Raw genomic sequence first — 14,731 nt, forward strand, 5'->3', positions numbered from 1 at the left:
AAGGAGCAAGGAAGAATAGATGGAGAATAAAAGAGAAGAGGATGAAGATGAGGTCGAAAGCACAGGAGCTTAGTTAGGACTATGACAGGGCAGGAGGTACAGAGAGAAGCTGAATGTGAGGATGGAGCTGAAGCTGTATAGATAGAGATAACTTTGTTTTAGAGAAATAAAGTAAACAGACAAAAGAGCATGGCGTACATGGATTCTTTTCCCTCAGATAACCCCCTGTCGGATGCAGCATCTTCTCCAGAACACTGGGAGGGGTTTTCTCAGGGCAGGTCCTTGGGAAAATTCTATTATGTCAGTCTGTCCCAGCTTATCTCAAGAAATAACTTCCATCATTCCCAACAGATACATGTAGGTTTCAAAGAAGATTATATCAATTTATTCTTGTAAATCTCTGAGAGAAACATTAAAAAGAAGTTTTACATTGTACAAGTATACATCAATAGTTATGACATATGCATTAAGAATTCATGCTATGTTAGCATACAATTTTTTTCAGTCTACTGTATTTCTTTTCTTTTTTCTTTTTTTAATGTGTGGGGCTTTTTTTTTTTTTTTACTTCTGTTGAAATGGATTTTTTCCTCATATAATATATCTTTTCTATAGTTTCCCTTTCCTCTCCTTCCCTCTACTCCTTCCAGGTCGTCTCTAACTCCCCTCCTATCCAGGCCCACCCCCATTCTGTCTCTCATTAGGAAATGAACAGCCTTCTATGGGATAATAAAATAAGATAAAGCAGAAACTAACACATGAGAACTGTACACAACAAACAATCCAAAGGAAAGAACTCAAGAGAAGGCACAAGAAACAGAGACCCACTCATTCACACACCCAGGGATACCATGAGAACACTAAACTGGAAGCCATAATGTATATACAAAGGACCTGTAGAGTAAAAAGAGAAGAAATGTGTGTGTGTGTGTGTGTGTGTGTGTGTGTGTGTGTAATTTAAAAATCTATTATTTAAATACAGTTATTATTTAAAAATAATAAGATAAAAATATTTTAATAAAATGAAGAGCTCTGACATGACATTATGAAACAAGAAATCTCCAAAGATGCCATTGAGTTCATTTTCTATTGGCCATCTACAGCTGGATATGTGGCCTACATTTAAGAATAATTTTGTTTTCACAGTGATACTCTCTTAGAGAAAGGTAAATTTTCAGTTGCAAGTGGCTCACAATTGGAGATTGCATCTGGGTTATGGATGAGGGCATGTTCTACTTCTCCTTTCAGTTCTAGGGCCTCAACTGGTGCAGACCTGTGCAGGCCCTGTGAATGCTGCATCAGTGTCTGTGGGTTCATATGTGCTTAGATCATGTTGATCTGGAGGGCCTTTTTTTTTTCTTGGTGTCCTCCATCCTCTCTGGCTCTTATACTCTTTTTGCCTCCTCTTCTGCAGGGTTCTCTGAGTCCCTGATTTGATGGAGACATTCCATTTAGAGTGTTCCATGATCTCATACTCTTTTGTATCTTGTGCAGCTGTGGGTATCTGTATTTGTTCCTGTCTGCTGCAGGAGGAAGCTTCTCTGATGACTGTTGAGAAAGGAACTGATCTGCTCCCCTGGCCTGAGTCCCAAGTTATTCACCCATGTAGCAGTTACTACATGATGCTGAATGTGAGCCCCCCCATCCCTGTGTATGTGATCATAGATAATTAATGACTTGTGATACCTTTAAATTGTGGTATGTGAAGCTGTGAATCTGTGGGAGCCCACAGAGGTTTCCTAATGAGAACTTACTCAGGGTAAGAGAATCTGAGCTTGCTTTACCCAGCAGGGCTGCACAATGGAATGATTTGACCACGGGCATGGTTACTAGGTGTTTGAAAGCGTCTACATGTGGATGTGTGGTGTGCTTTGATCTTGCAAGGGGGCAGTCTTTTGCCTCTCTCCTTGGCATAGTATAAAAAGCTCTTTTCAATAAAGGATGAGGCTGTTAGATATTGACCCAGGCCCTCCCAAAGCTATCCTGTTTCTGTCTTCTCATTGTTTAGGTCTCTATTGTATCTGACATTTTCTTATCCCTCTCCCCTCCACCTAAGACCCTTAGAAAAGATGGGAAAGGTAGGGGCTGGACTCTCACAATATCCCACATGAATCAAAGACTAATTGTATTGAAGTTAAACCAAGGACACTTCACAAATAATTCCCACCCTGTCTCTTCTCTTCTGAGTAAAACCGTTCAATTTTAGGTAATATTTTTCAAATATTAATTTATTCTTATTCTTTAAGAATGTTGTCTTTACAATTGCTATAAGCTGAATGTTTGTGCTCTGTTGATAAAATTTCTTCCCAGGAGAAGGTCTACTCCTAGTCCTTGTGTCCCAAGGACAAACCAAAGTGTACTTCCACCAACGTTTACCCTGGGAATCAATGAGTTTATTGGACCTCCCTATAGAGCATAGATGAGGGGCTACCTATGGGAGTGTGGCTACTCCTCCCCCAGTAGGCCATACCTGAAAAGGCTTTACCTAGCAGGGATGGGGGTGTTCCCACGGCCTCATAGATGGAACCCCTGCTTCCTGTAGTTGTCCTCCCCTAGATGTTCTAGCCCTTCTTCAGGTCATGTGCAATGATGACATAGGTGGTAGGGGGCAGCTGGATACTCAGGTGAAGGTTTAATGACCCTCCCCATAGTCCCAAAGGGGATGTAAACAGTCAACAAGCCCATCCGGGATAATGTTTTTGCAAGGAGGCACAGCTGAACTCCTCAAGATGGTGGTTGTTTTGCTTCTGGGATAGTCACAGCATGCTCCCATAAAATTAATATATTGAAATAAAAGCCAAAGTGATGGTATATTGGGAGGTGGAGCCTTTCTTTTGAGAGACAATTGGGTCATGTGAATAAACCTTTTGTGAATGAAATGAATGCTTTGTAAAAGTTTGAAAATGAGCATACTATATAACCACAGGATTCGCCGTGGCAGGACAGTTGCCCAGGTTTAGGGAAACCTGGGCTGCATAGTATTTTCTAGATCTGCCCAGGATACACAGTAAGACTGTCTCAGAGGCTGAACAAAGTTATTAGCAGTTGCCTTTTTGTGGTTGTCTCATATCACAGTATGCTGTCCTGGTTTCACACGTATTGCAGCATATATGAAGATTATGTAGTCACTTTGTCTTTAAACATATTCTTGTTGTACACAATGTGTTTTGGTCAAATCCACTCCTAATCCCTTTCCTTCAACTGTTCACAGAAGCTCCTCTATGTTCTCCCGATTTTCATGCAATTGTTTTGCTTTTTAAGTTATTGAGTCCAGTGGGTTCGGCCTGTATATACATGCATGCAAAGCCACCCAGAGGAGCACCAGTGACCTAACCATGGTGGCACACTTGATGGACAGGTGTTGTTTTCATCACTCCTATATTATCTTATATTGACATCAGTTGTAACTAGTACTGTGCTTTGAGTTTTTTCCTCATGCTTTCTCCACTTTGTTTTCTTCCACTGTTTCCCCCTTCTTTTTACTTGGAAGTATCCTAGTTTAAAAAAATTTCAAGCTGGGCGGTGGTGGCGCACGCCTTTAATCCCAGCACTTGGGAGGCAGAGGCAGGCAGATCTCTGTGAGTTCAAGGCCAGCCTGGTCTACAAAGTGAGTTCCAGGAAAGGCGCAAAGCTACACAAAGAAACCCTGTCTCAAAAAAAATTTTTTTTCAAAAATATGTAGTGTGTGTGTGTGTGTGTGTGTGTGTGAGAGAGAGAGAGAGAAACAGACAGACAGACAGACAGACAGAGACAGAGAGAGACAGAGCATGCAGTTCTCCAAGGAGTCCAGAAGAAGAAAGCATGTAAAGTAATGGAATGTCCAAGCGTGAGCATGGCATCTAACTGGGTTCAATGGGGAGAGAATAATTGAGTTCAGTTGGATGAGGGATCTGAAAGAATAGTGGGAAGTAGGTCCAAAAAGTAGGGAACCCGATTGTGGCAGCCTCTGGGGTCTGGATTTGGGAACATCCAGTTAGTATGTGCATGTATTCAAGTTTCTAGAGAGGAGGGGTCAAGGCACTTCAGCAATGCTCTCCAAGCAGTGACCTCTACAGCACACTCAAGGGGGAAAAGCTCGAACACAGTGTACCCCTAATGTTCTGTGGGTAGCACTGTGAGGGAGGAAGTAGGAGAAGAATGAACAATTCAAAACTGAGGCTTTTGATGAACAAGGAGAATTGCAAACACAAATGCACATGAAACTAACTCTCCGGAGGAAAATGTGAAGACTAAAACCTGTTGAAATTGTGTCACAGAATGTCCAAGTTCAAATTTTGACTATTGAATTCAGTGAGAACAATAATTGAACAGTTTTTTGGGCATCCTACTATTTGTTCTTGTAGCAGGAATCTTAGAGAGCCTTATTAATAAAATCAAACCCGGGGCCAGTTATTGGGGTGAAATGCTGGATGGTCAGAGAGACAGAAAAAGCCACTGCTAACCTCACTTGGTCAACTTCTCAGCTGGTCTTGTTTCCTCAGACTGGAGGCCTCTGAGTCCTCATCCAGAATGAATCTCAACTGAACTGCTGCTCAAAAGCCTGAAAGCTTAACCAGTCAATATGCTTCTAGTTTCTGGTCCTCATGCCTTATATACCTTTCTGCTTTCTACTACCACTCCCTGGGATTAAAGGCTCGCTTTCTGGGATTAAAAGTGTGTGTCACCATGCCTGGCCATTTCCAATGTGGCCTTGAACTCACAGAGATCTAGAGGAATTTCTACCTCTGGAGTGCTAGGATTAACGGTGTGAGTGCCACCATTTTCTAGCCTTTGTATCTAGTGGCTGTTCTGTCTCTGACCCCAGATAAGTTTATTTGGGTGCACAATATTTTGGGGAGCACAATACCACCACATGTTCTTTTTTTCTTCTTCTTGGAACCAGCATTATGATCTTATGCTAACATCTAAATATGTTCCATAGAATGACATGGTTCTTTTGCTCTCTGCATTAGGCAATACCTAATTGCAGATTCAAGTTTCAGTTTATAACTAATTAGTGGGTGAAATAAAGTCTTTATCTTTTATAAAAAGTGATTTTGGTTTGGATGAATATTTTTGAATAAATAGATAAACCCTTCTTTATCAAGGCTGTTGTTAAAGGTGAACTTAAAGGAGAGCTTGCGGTATAGCTCAGTTGGTAGACTGCTTTGTGCACAAGGCACTCAGTTCAAAATCTCCTGAATCACAGAAACAGGTTGTGTGGCACACTGGCACACACCTGCATTCTCTGAACTTGGGTGGTAGAAGCAGGAGGATCAGAAGTCCGAGGCCATCCTTGGCCATATAATGAATGCTTTTGAGATCAGCCTGGGATACATAAGACACTGAATTTAGAAAATATTTAAAAACCGTCAAATCTGATAAAAATGATGATTTCTTTTAAATTTAATTTCTCTGCAAGTATTTTTAAAGCCTTGACTTTGAAAGACCCATAGCTACTATGCGGTCGCAAGCATTAGGAATATTTTATAAACCCTGCCCCCTGATAATCATTTTAAATTTCATGAGCCAAGTTCCCTCCTCAGATCCACACTTTGTAACTCTGAATGAAATGGAGCAATGTGTTGGGTCCTCTGAAGGCAAAATTCAGAATTACATTTACGAAGGTATTTACTTTTCATAAGGCATGTTTTATTGAAAACTTGGACATTTAAATTAGTAAGGATTATCTGTAATAAAGTATTTGAAATTGTTGCTACTTAGAAATACCAGGAAAAGAAGAAAAATAATATTTTACTGCAAGTTGCTACTTTCAGATATCAGTTTTCATTTCCCATGAAAAGATAAGAGCTGCAGAATTACAAACCTCTATATTCCCCCACTGAGAGAGCCTTAAAGAGCACTGCAGTTTTATGCATAAAATATTTCTTGCAGCATACAAAACTACACTGGAGCTCTGGGAGACTGGCAGGAAATAGGAAAGCAGGTAGTAAGAGGAAAGGGTGTGTGTATAAACTACTGAACACTAGAGTCCAAATTAAATTAGCAAAATGGCTCACAAGATCCACCTCATATTGATTCATCTCTAGCTGCTCCTTTTCTGAAAGTCATTATGGTACCTTCTGATGTTGACTTTAATCCCTTTCCTAGATATTAGTGTAGCATACATGTGATGGAACCCTGCAGGAGTTACTGCTTAGTGGGCATTTATCTACACTAGGAACCAGACTGAAGAAAAACCTCACATGAAAATGTGTTTAGTTCTGTTGGGGGTCGTTAACTACTTTGTTTGTTTATTTTAGTGTGGAAAGCATTTACATTCATAACTAGCTAAAGAATACAAGCACCAAGATATTCCAAAGTGTTAAACTAACTTCACTGAGACATGGTACATACCTGTTACACCAAGACTTGGGAGGTACAAGTAGTAAGATCCAAAGTGAGGCAAGGGCTATTTGTAACCCTTTTTCAAAAAAACCCAAATAAGTAAATAAATAAAGTAGGTAATGAACCTGAGCATGCGCTGCTTATGGCTTTTAGTGGCACATAGGATGATAGAAGCTCTTTTGAACAATATATTGCCTTATGTGCTGTATATTATTTTTGTCTTCATTAAAAAATGTTAATAGGTATATATTATGTACATGGATGATCAGGGTAGTGTAGATGTAACCAAACGTCTTATTAAATAAGAAACACAGAGCCAATACAGAGATGAAAGCCAAGAGGTAAGAGCAATAGCTAAGAGCTAAAAACCTTACCCTTCACTGTCGCTGTACCTCTCTGAAAGAGACCTACTTCCTGTGTGTCTGTCTTTTTATAGTGTTTCTGTTCTGCCTTCTCATTGGTTGTAAGCCCAACCACATGACCTCCTAGTCACTGCCTGTCTGTAGAGACCTCCAGGTCTTCTATGGTTGGTATTGAGATTAAAGGCATGTGTCTCCATGCTGGCTGTATCCTTGAACACACAGAGATCCGCTTAGCTCTGCCTCCCAAGAGCTGGTATTAAAGGTGTGCACCACCACCGCCCAGCTTCTGCTCAGGTTTGCTATTAGCTTTGACCCCCAGGCAACTTTATTTATTAACATACAAATCACATTTTAGTACAAATAAAATATCACCATAGGGTAGCAATCATATAAACTACAAAAAATTGCCATTTTGGGGGGCAATGTTTAATTTCTACTATTTTTGAAATACACAATTTATCATTGCAACCACAGTTCTTTATTCTTCTATACAACACAAATCATTTGTCTTGTTTAGAACAACGCTATTCTTCTTAACTACCTCCCTTTATAACCGCTTCCGTCATCCCTTGTAATTGTCGTGATGTGTTCTTCTTCCATGGCACTGACAGTGTAAGAGAGAACAGTGCTTGTTTTTCTATGCCTGTATCATTTCACTTGATGTAACTTCCTACAAGCTCATCCACATTGCTGCAAAAGACAGGAGTTTGTGCTTTTTATAGCTAAATAGTATTCCACTGTCTAATGTTTCATATTTTCTGCATCCTTTCATCCATCAGTGGATTCCTAGATTAATATTATATATTGATTATCATCTGGGAGAAGGTTTTTGTTTGTTTGAACAAAGTGAGTTCAGTTTCTTTGGGTACGCACCATAGAATTGCTAAATCATATGGGAATTCTATTTCTTGTACTTTGGAAACAGCAACCTGTTTTCTGTAAGGGTAGTACTAATTTACATTCTAGCCTACAGTGTGTGCAGATTACATTCTTCATGTCATTGCCAGCACTAGCAATTTAAAAAATTGCTCTTATTATTTTTTGAGTGTGCATGCATGTGTGTGTGTGTACGTGTGTGTGTATGCATATGGGTGCATGATACTGTGTACATGTGGAGTTCAGAGAAACTTCATCGAGTTAGTCTCTCATTCCACTTTTCTGTGGGTTCTGTAGATCAAACTCAGGTCATCAGGTTTGTGCTTTTACCCCATGAGTTATCACCAACCCTCTGTTATTCTCACTCAGTTTTTGTTTTCAGACTGTGTCTCACTATGTAGCTCAGGCTGGCCTTGACCTCCTGGAGAGCTTTGCCCTGTTTCTCAAATGCTGAGATTAAAGGCATGTACCTGGCCTACTTTAAGTCTTCCTGATAATTACCATTCTGAATGGAGTGAAGTGACCTTTTAATTTTGGTTTTGATGTGTAATTCTAAGAACATTCAGCTGAGTGAATGAGAAGGATGTGCATGCTTCAGCACTGGACAGTGTTCTGGAAGGGAGTCCCCCGAGGCAGAGAATCTGGTAAGTGAACTCTGACTTGCATTCTGGATACTGTCCAGATATCACCTCCATGCTTTCCTGCCATTTCTTCTTAAATTGTCTTCTAGGGACAATTAGTATGGTCTGAGTAAAGCCCACTTCCCCCTTTTAGTCCTTCTTTTTGGCTGTATATGTGTATACAGTTGTTATGCCTTCTTGTTGAACTCATTATTTTTATCATTATATGTTAATAATAACCTTGTCCGTATTACAATTTTTTAGACTATTTCTCTGGGGTGTGTCATCCTGGATACAAGCTTTTCCTGCTCCTCTGCATTTCTATTAGTGTGGGACTTGTTTTCTGGCCCTTTATTTTCAGTCAACACATCCTTAGTATTTGTCTTGAGTTTCTATTACTGTGAAGAGAAACCTTGACCATGGCAACCCTTATAAAGGAAAACTAATTGGGGTGACTTACAGTTCACAGGCATCACAGGAGGCTAAATAATCTCACACAGGTCTGCTTGGAGGCCCATCCCCTAGGTGATTCCAGCTCCTGTCAGCTAGACAGGACCACCTCTTTGATTTGAATCTAATTGACCTTCTGTGAGTGTCATGAATCTGGATGCCCATCTCTTTCTCAAGACTTGGGAAGTTTTCTGTTATCATTTCATTAAACGTATTTTCTATTTCTTTCTACAGCTTTTCTGTGGAATTTCGGTATTGTGAATATTTGGTCACTCAATGATTGCCCACAGCTGTCACAGTCTTCCTCCCATCTTCCCCCATACCACCAAAGACTTCCATCTCTGTTAGATTTCTCAGTCTGATCTTAAACTCTTTTCCAAATTCCATTGTCTATATTCTCTTATCACTTGCTGAACTTCCTGAAGATTTATTATTTTGGTTATCTTTTCAGGAGGTTTGTACGTTTTCTCTTTGGGGATTTGTGATTGGAGAATTACTAGTTTTCATGACTCCTTGATATTTTGTGTTCCTTGTGCACCTGTGTTGATATCTGTACATTTAGGATAGCAGCCGTCTTTCCCATTTTTTTTTTTTTCCTACAGCGACTTTTATTCTGTGTATGGACTTTGTGGTAGCATATGGTGTGCTTTGGTTTTTAATGGGTGTTACGTGTTATGATTTCTTTGTTTCCTTACTATACTTCTCAGCAGTGATGTCTATTTGCATTAGTGGTCCAGGCTGTAGGTGTTGGTGACTACAGTTCTCTGGTATGGTTTTTCTGCAGCGAGGCTCCCATTGGCTGCTGGGCTAGCTGTGGATGCTCCTGCAGGGGGAGTGAAAGGTTATATATATGATTAAAATACATCACATACATATATGAACTTGTCAAATCATAAATAAAAATAATTTAAAACATTATTGCATAAGTGAAAAGATATTTTGTGGCGTTCATGCAAAAGTACACAGTATTTGCACCATCCCTCCCCTTCCTCCTCCAACTCCTCCACTGTCCTTCTGACCACCCCCCTCCCTAATTAATGACCTCTTCTTCTAAACATAAAATTATCCAATTAGTGTTGACCTATTTGTGTGAGTTTAGGATTTTGATCTTGTCCCTGAAAAACAACAACAACAAAAGGAACAAAAACAAAAGCTAAAAGTGGTTCTCCCTCCCACAGCAGTATTGACTACCTGTGTGTGGTTTTCTTTTAGGGCTGGGTCCTTGTGGTGAGTTGACTGGTATGGTTTTTTTTTTTTTTTTTTTTTTTTTTTTTCCACATCTTGTGCAGGTATTCTTATTGTTGAGAGTTCATGGGAGCAACATACTTGTCCTGTCCAGAAGAAACTATCACCAAGGAATTGGTCTGGTCCTTAGGATCTTACACTCTATCCACTCCCTTTTCTGTTATGTCCCCTGAGTCTAAGGTACAGGAGTTATAAATACCTCACTTGGAGTTTGGCATCCCATGGTCACTTGTTCTCTGCATTTAACAAGAGCTGGGGGCCGGGCGGTGGTGGCACACGCCTTTAATCCCAGCACTCGGGAGGCAGAGCCAGGCGATTCTGTGAGTTCGAGGCCAGCTCTACCAAGTGAAGCCAAAGCTACACAAGAGAAACCCTGTCTCAAAAAAGAGCTGGGTTTCTAGTAGTTTCTAGTAGTCTCCATCTACTGCAAAAAGAAGCTTCTTTGATAAGATGTGGGAGCTGCAATTACCTATGCGTATAAGGATGAGTATTTCCCTGACTGCAGTTACAAACAATCTTACTTCAGAAATACAGTAGTAGTAGTAGTAGTAGTAGTAGTAGTAGTAGTAGTAGTAAGCTCTCCTCTAGAGCTTAGGACATCTCAGGCATGAATTCCCTCCAACTGAGTGGGCTTTAGGTTCAATTAGACAGCTATTGGTTGTCCCAATTGCCACTATTGCATCATTGAGGATATCTTGCTGGTCCTGTCATTGGTGCAGTTCATAAGCTTTACAGTGGGTAGGACAATTGATACTTTTTCTCTTTTGGCCTCACGGATAGCACCTCCCAACACTATGAGTACTCTCAGGGAGAGGGTTTTTATGCCAGTTCCAGCTAGATTCCTTCAAACCAGTGACCAAAATGTGTGGTCTTTCTAGCAATAGGGTGCTACCTTCATGTTTTTGTAGGTAACCAAGAGCAATGACAGTAAGATGTCTTGTTTTGGATGTCTCTTAGATACTACTGACCAACAACTTGAATGGAGGTATTACTTTGTATAGCACTGGGTTTCTTTTAGATAGTCTTTGGTATCTATGGTATACATTATCCTGCCATGTGGGGTAACTGCATTGAAAATATCATCTCTCTGTCTGTCTGTCTGTCTGTCTGTCTGTCTATCTGCCTGCCTATCTTTGTGTTTTCCATGCATTTTGAAGTATTCTTTAAAAACACAGGATACTAACATCTACAAACATTATCATCTTAAACTCACCTCTGAGGCTGAGACAAAAAATATTGTTGTCAATAGTTATAGAAAACATGCTCACTCAGTGTTCATTTGTAAGTAGAAATAACAAAGATAAACTATAAAGTTAATGATCTTTAAGCAATGTTAAATTTACTATGATCTTTTACAGTCTATTGTGATGGAATCAGCTACTTACCTGTGTGGTAATAAATTGGCATCTGAAACTTCAAGCTGCCAAACACAAGAAGAATCAAATGGCAGAAGAGGCCTTGTCCTGCCCAATTCCATGAGGAATATATCGTTGGCTATGGCTGTGTCCTTTAGTGGAGTTTTCACTAAAACATCAGCACTCAACTATGGTGTTTATTTCAGATAACATTTTCTAAGGGAAAAGTAGGTCTTGCTCTGTGCTATGTAACCAGTAAGACAGACTGTATTGTGTCTACATGGATTCAGATGGTTCTAGAAAACTCCCTACTTCTTTAGAATGATCTGTGCTGTGGTTTGAATGTGTAATAAACCCCATCTGTTCATTATTGGCTTTGTATGAAAATAGGGGCTCTATTGTGGAAGGTTCTGTAAATTCAGAAGGGGCTCATGCTTAAGGAAGTAGGCCTCTGGGGGCAGGTTCTTGTGCCTGCATTATTCCTGGTTGTCTCTTGTCTTGCTGCTTCCAGGATTACTATTATTTGAACTGGGAGATCTACCATGCCTTCTCTCCATGACTCACTTAACCCACTCAAACTGTGAGCCACAACACATCTTCTGTAAGTTATGTCAGTCAGGGATGTATTTAATGCAGTTGGGTAAGGCAGAACCCTTTGATTTTAAAATAATTCAGAACTCAAGTCACTCTTTTGTTTTAATAAGGGAAAAGGGAAAACCCATGCAAGAACATTAGTCCTGCCTTTTTGGTGAATTTCACATGCTTTCAAATATTATCACTTCTGTGGATCATGGATTCATAAATGAGCTAGACTGCAGTTGTAAACAGGCCAAATATCTGCTGAGTTCAGAGAAATGCTGGAAAGACAAGGCCTTATCTTATAGGTTTCCTGGAGAAAGCAATGCTATTCTTCTGTTGGACATAGTTGAGTGGTGGTGGTGCAGGCCTTTAATCCCAGCACTCGGGAGGCAGAGCCAGGCAGATCTCTGTGAGTCTGAGGCCAGCCTGGTTTACAAAGTGGGATCCAGCACAGGCACCAAAACTACACAGGGAAACCCTGTCTCGAAAAAAGCACAAAAAGAAAGAAGAAAAACTGACGAGTGTATCTTAGTGTTTATCCTGATGTGTTAGCTACTTTGCACCACTAAAACCAAACAATGGAGAAGGTCAACTAAGGAAGGCAAGGTTTATTTTGTCTCATGGGCTCAGAGACTCCACTGGGTAGTGAGCTGGCTCCATTGCTTTCATGTGCTGTGGCAACATAGAGGTTTCTTGGTGTGAAGGGCATGGTGGAGAAAGGCTGTTTGCTCACCTTGGAATCCAGTAATCGGAGAAAGATGGAGAAGGACCGTAGACAAGTATGTCCTTCAAGAGAATGCCCCTAATGACCTACTTTGTCCAACGAGGCTCTCTCTACCTTCTAACCTCTACCAGCTTCCAATAGTGGTACTAGATAATGAATACATCTATGGATGAATCCATTGATTAGATCAGAACCTTCATGATGCAATCATTTTCCCAAAGCCTCTATCGTTGATCATTGCCCTTGGGGGGACATGTCTTCAACACATGGGTTTTGAGGAGACATATTTAAATTATAGCAGTTGAAAAGAGCTTAGTCATCAAATTTTCAGCCTGCTTCTGAAGGAGTAGGGGGGAAGGGGTACAGAAAGAAAAAGAGAGAGAGAGAGAGACATCAGTATGTCCTTGGTAAGTGTTGTTGCGGAAGTAGGGAAGTAGTCAGGCTAAGTAGGCAGTTTCAGGTTGGGTTACACCAAAACACGATTAGAGAGAAATGTAGATAACCTATCATTGGAGGTGGGGACGTTGTTCAAGTCTTCAGTCTGTTGTCTCTGGGAATGGATTTGGGTCTTAGGAGGGCTTGATCTTTGTAAGCTATCTTTGAGGACACCATCTATGATTCTACCATAAAGGTTTGCTATTTTTGGCTGTGACTTGACAGATACTTTTGGTTTGTAAAGATGTTCAGTAGTGCTATTCATACTTAGTATTTTGCCTAGCAGAAGCCTGGTCATAAGTTCTGCAAGGATGGTTTTCCTCCTAGAAAGTTTGTGTACCAGGTTTTCTCTTTTAGGGCCACCAAACAGTTCCCAAATCATGACCCGGAGACTTCTTATTAGTTATGAATGCTTGGCCTATCTTAGGCTCATTTCTGGCTAGCTCTTTTAACTTAAATTAACCTGTTTGTTGCATGAATCTTAAAGAGTCTTGTTAATAAAATCAAATCTGAGGCCAGTTATTGGGGTGAATACTGGAAGATCAGAGAAGCAGAACAAGCCACAGCAACCTCACCTTGCCAATTCCTCAGCTGGTCCTGTTTCCTCAGACTGGAAGCTTCTGAGTCCTCATCCAAATGGATCTCAGCTGAACTGTTGCTCCAAAGCTGAAAGCTTAACCAGCCAATACTACTAGTTTCTGGTTTTCACAACTTACATATCTTTCTGCTTTCTGCCATCACTCCCTGGGATTAAAGGCTCACTTCTTGGGATTAAAGGCGTGAGTCACCATGCTTGGCTGTATCTTTGAACACACAGAGATCCAGGTAGATCTCTGTCTCTGGAATGCTAGGATTAAAGGCATGTGCTACCACTGCCTATCCTCTATGTTTAATATTGTGGCTGTTCTGTTCTGTGACCCCAGATTAATTTATTATCATGCACAATATTTTGTGGAACACAGTACCACTACACTTGTTTCTTTGGCTTGGGACTTTTTACTTTTCTTTCTTTCTGTATGTATTACTCCCGCTGCTTCTCCTGTCTGGCTAGTTGCTGGCTCCCTGGTTTCTTGCCTCAGGCATGTCCTCCTCTTTCCTCTCCTTCTCTTCTCTCATTCTTCCTTGAGCCCACATTTCTCTTCTATTTATTCTCTCTGCCTTCCAGCCCTGCCCATCCTTCCTCTGCCTAGCTATTGGCCATTCAACTCTTTATTAAACCAATTTTAGGCAGACAAGGTGAAACAAATGCTACATATCTTTATATATTTAAACACACATCATTCCGTCGTTGAAAAATGTGGCACAAACAAATGTAACACACCTTTGCACAGTTAAAACAATATTCTGCAGCATAAACAAATGGAACACATGATATCAAACAACAAGTTCGGTTAGAAATTTCTTCAGGCTGAATTAAATACATATTTAAAGCAATTTTGTTACATTGTTCTCTCCTCTTCTCATTGGAATGTCTGGGGCAACCCAAAACTGCTTTCAAAACCTAGCTGACTATATGCTTCACCAATTGTGTCTACTTTAGGTTATGGATACACACCGTCTAGACTTGTAGGCACTCAGTATATGAAACTTTACTCTCGGTTTTCTCCTGTGTTCCTCTGACTTTCTGTCACCACATATTGCACACACTAAACACTAGCTTTTGTGGTCATATGACCACTGCTTTGTCTCTCAGCTTTCCTCTTTAAAGTGTGACTCATTTTAGTCCTGACCACTTGCAAAATTTTTTTCATTAAATATGT

The sequence above is a fragment of the Peromyscus leucopus genome, chromosome 3, assembly GCF_004664715.2.
Source record: "Peromyscus leucopus breed LL Stock chromosome 3, UCI_PerLeu_2.1, whole genome shotgun sequence".
Lineage (NCBI taxonomy): Eukaryota > Metazoa > Chordata > Mammalia > Rodentia > Cricetidae > Peromyscus > Peromyscus leucopus.